The sequence below is a fragment of the Phaseolus vulgaris genome, chromosome 7 (genome assembly GCF_000499845.2).
Source record: "Phaseolus vulgaris cultivar G19833 chromosome 7, P. vulgaris v2.0, whole genome shotgun sequence".
Taxonomy (NCBI): Eukaryota; Viridiplantae; Streptophyta; class Magnoliopsida; order Fabales; family Fabaceae; genus Phaseolus; species Phaseolus vulgaris.
In genome coordinates this window covers 22,266,659-22,271,425 of record NC_023753.2, presented here as the reverse complement: position 1 = coordinate 22,271,425, position 4,767 = coordinate 22,266,659, and the positions used below count along the sequence as shown (strand labels likewise).

Sequence of the window (4,767 nt, the reverse complement as noted above, 5' to 3'; positions counted from 1 at the left end):
ATGGTTGACGTTTAAATGCTTGTATTGATATATTTCTTGTCTAGACTGGTTAAACGTGGTTTGCAATTTGCCCCACGCTGGATCACCCTCCATTTTGCTTTTACGTGCATAATATCATTTTTTTTTTTATATTTGATATTATTTAATAAGAAAAAGCACTTGAGGTACCGAAACAAAAACCAAAAATTGTTGTTGATGCTTCTCACATGTATTTGATTGATTGTGATTAATAAAGAAACACACCCAACAGTACAAAAACTTAAAAGTGTTATTGATGTCTTCTCACATGGATTAAAAGAGATGAAAAAAAACCCTAGAATTAAATTTGGTTTATTGTATAAAAAGATTCAATGTGTTATAAACTTAAATTTTAATAATTAATCTTACAATATTTTTTATAAGTAATATTATATTTTTATTTTAATATTTTTGTTACTATAAAATAAGAAATTTGTTGATACAATAATTTTTTTTTCTAAATATACTTCTCCCTTTTAGTGCCCCAAAAATGTATGATAAAATTCCTTGTAACTCTACAATCGATAAGGAATCCACAATCTAACCTAAAGTGATCTTTAACAAATTCTATAAAAGACATTTCATTTTTTAATTTATATAATTTAAATCATAAATAAAAAGGAAAAGAAGTTATGAAGTATATAATTCTAGTTACCATAAATTCTTTGACATTTTCTAGGATTTTTTGTTTTGTTAACTTGAATCAGATATGAAATAGTTTCATTTATATCTAATTCTTTGACATACATATTTAGTAACATAAAATGTCAATTCTTTATTTTATTGTTCACAAAAGTTCAATTATTATATTATATAAGAAACTCATATATTTTTCTTTAAAACCATATCATATAAATATAAATATTGTCTAATTAAAATAATAAAGTTTACATATAGATGGGATAAATTAGAAGGGAGAAGATGAAGGGTTGAGAAGAGAGGAAATGGAAAAAGATAGAAAGAGCTTGTTGTGGTGCAAAAATAGGAACTTGGTGGCCAACACCTCTAATGGTGGCAAAAGTAAGACAACCTTCATACTCCTCCACCCACCCTCCTATTTGTCTTCCTTCAAACCAAGCTCTTCACTCTTTCGTTACATTCAATTTTAGCTCTTCTAAGCCGTATCTTGTTGATAACAGTGGAACTTTGCCATTAGTGTCTTCACTGCAAGCACAAATATTATAATTAAAATACATTCAAAACAAAATTTTCTCAAACTTTTTCAAGTACTATACTTTAATTATGTAAGTAAATATACCTATACATCCAAATGCGTAAACCGGCACCTAAGAGATTCTGAAACTGGCAAAACTGTGCTTCTTGGATCATTCCATTTTTTAATTACAGTGCTTCATCACAAAAATATTATTATTGGATTAGTTAATTTAATTAGTTAAATAGCAGTGAAATATGTATATATATGAGAATAAGTACATGCAAAGGGTGTAAGGATAAGTCTGGCTACTGATATTGGCATGAATAGTCCTCTGCACATCCTTATTATTGAAATACTTTTCCACGTAAATAACTCCACATGGATCGTATCCCGATAATGGCAGCTTACTCCAAAGTTCCTAAAATACAGAACACAAAATAATTTACTTTTTTTATATTATTTCCTCTCAACATAGTGGTATTATTAAAAATGAAGAGTTTAGTTCATTATACTTACATGGGATGAGAAAACATGTTCAACAACATGTGTTTCTTGAGATTGATTTTTCAGTGTCGTTAAGACATAATGGAGCATAGATATTGAATATATCAATATTAGAGTAGGCTTTTAAAAACTTTGCCACATTCCAACTACAATCTCTCGTTTGTTTTTTTCTCCTAAAATCACAATTCTCCCTTATTCCATCATATATTTGCTCTGAAATGATGTCATGATCCAAAATATAATCAAATATGTCCTTTATATCTGTGTCATCATTAATCACATCATTTCCTATCTGAAAATTAATTGTTAATCATTATTACTATCGTGTCAAAATTAATGCCAAAAAATATTCTATATTTTTAGTTTATCTAATCAGTTTAAACCTTAGAAAAGTTATGATATAACAAAAAGATGAAAGAAAATGTTACCATAATTTCCTTAAGATTTATGTAAGGGCCTCTTTTATTTTTTTGGTTTATAATTTCAGCCAGTTGTGTAACATAGTGTCTTGTCATTTCAAACACATAAAAAAATCATCACAACATGTAATATTACCCTATAATAATTAAATAATGTTAAAGTATACCATGTCACGCTCAAACTTAAATTCTTAAAAGAGAGATTCTTATAATGTTTAATTATGGTTAAATACTATTTATAATTGCAAACTTATTATCTTAATAAAATTAAATATAAATATTAAAAGGTATCTCCATAACTTTCTCCTATAATATAAAACTCATTCGATTGGTAGCTTGGAAACATTTTAAACCAACCAACCAAAAAATCATAGTTATCAATAGCAACAACTTGATCACTAAGTTCACTTAAGTCTTTGAGATTATTGGTGTAAGAATAACCCACACCAATAGGTGATTCCAAGAATATGATATTTGCAACTACAAAATTAAAACAACATAACCCAAATTATATACAAGTAATTAAACAAATAATATTTAAAATTAACAATGAAATAATAAAATTATATACCTCGATTCCAAGAGAAATTGTTAAATTTAAGACCCTGGTGGTCATCTACAAGAAATGGACCAAATAAACAGAGGAACAACCAGGTCCTACCAAATAAACAATATACAAATATATAAACAAATTAATTTATCACTTGTTATTAATCCATCTTCTTTAGTTGCTTGCTTACCAAATTCTACCATACAATAAAATAGAAGCTATAGTTTTACTCTTTAAGAATGAAGTACAAAAGAGGCATGTCAAGTTCTTGGAATCTTTTTATTTTTTGACCCGCGTGAGAAGACAAAGTAATACTTTTTTCAGACTATGTTTATGGCTACACTTCTTTGAGACAGAGGACACTAATATAGTACACCAAAGGTTTTCCATTCAAATATGTTGAGTTGTGATAAAAAAAATATGTCAAGAAAACAATTGATGTTAGTTAGAATGAAAAAAAGCATGCTGAGGAGTTAGCCAATAAGTCACATGTTGACAATAAAGATAGGTTAAAGTGGTGGAATACAAAAGAAAAACATATGAAAAAAGAATGTTATTTTTTTCTTATCTCCTTTATTTTTTATAGTAGTATGGTCATCTCTAATCAATAAGAGTTCAAAAAATTGTTACTTTTAATTATTATTTTTTAACAAACACTGTTGTTGATTTTAAACTTATAATTTTTTTAAAAAATTTCCTTATAGTTTAACTATCTTTTGAAATCTATTTTGCTAAATATATGCATTTTTAAGCTAAACCTAGCAGGAACATAGTAGAAGTTATAGCAGTGCATGTTTTTTCTTCCGGAAATTCTAAATGGACATGTCAGAGTTGCCAAGCAAAGATTTAATTTTAACATTTAAGCATTACAAACTTATATTATATTAATGAGAGAAGCACTACAAAATATCGTATCATAATTTAAATAATATTTTTAATTTTTTTTATCTTTCACCATGGATTCACAAACCACTAGTCTTTTTCACATTTTTGTCCCTTCTTAATTTTTATTTCTCACGGTTCCAAGAGCAAAAACATAAGCAAAATAAGGTCTAAATAGAATTATGAAATTAAAATTCTCATCTCAAACTTTAAGGGGTATGAGAATGCGGTTATGAATAAAAACAGTGATGAGAGAAAAAGAGTGTGAGAATTAGAGTGAACTTAAGTATAAAAATTATATTGAAAATGAATTAAAATGACAAAAAGGGAAGTGAGTAACACTATGATCCATGCATACCTCCATTGAGCCACAGTACGAGAGGTTTATTCCATGAAGCATATTGAGCTTCAAAAAAACCAGTAAAATAATGATTTCTCCTCCTCTAATCCTAATTTAATATATCCAAAGTAGTGTGTAAAACTAACTGGCGGTTGTCCTGGTAAATTTTTCACTCTATCATTTTCAGGTTGCCGGATGAAATATTCGGTTCCAGCAACTCCCACAATAATGCTCAGGAGGAATAGAAAAAAAAGGTTAGTCATTGGAAGAGAGAAATTTTGTTTGGAGATGGGATGAAGATTATGTTGAATTAGGATTCCTTAATCATATAATGAAACGTGAATAATGATTAAATAATATCTGGTAGACCCGTGATCGTATGGCTGAGGGACGAAGACATGATCTTGATCGGGTTCCCCTTTAGGGTGTATCGCTTAAAATGAAATTATGTGAGTAGAGAGACAAAGAGATGAGAGGCTCGAAAATCCCTTTAGGGAATGAGTTTCGGCCGTGTGATGTTAGAATATGAGGGTGTCTCTTTAGTGATCTGGTAATCTCTAATTATAATGCACATAAGGGGAAACCCTAATTATTTATGGTAAGATTAATTACGTCCATCAAGTAATTACCAATAATATAATAAAATAAATATGGTAATTGATCAATTAATAAAATAAATAATCGTGAGGTGCCACATAATATTCTTACAAATTATATATAGGCATAGATATTGATTGATGAAGGAAAGAAGGACGCATATAATAACAATTGAAATAATTAGAGAATAGGGATGTTTATAGGCTTTGTTGTTTTCCAAGTAGGCCTAATGGTTGTCTGTTTAAATTTGGAAGCTTAGTCAGAGAAATGAGGGTCATGTGTAATGGTTGTTCTTGTCTAG

At 28.4% G+C, this 4,767-nt stretch overlaps 1 pseudogene; it reads right to left on the bottom strand.

The window, feature by feature from the left end:
- Positions 1–905: 905 nt before the first annotated feature.
- Positions 906–4,141, bottom strand: LOC137829265 (serine carboxypeptidase-like 35; annotated as a pseudogene).
- Between the last annotated feature and the right edge of the window lie 626 nt (positions 4,142–4,767).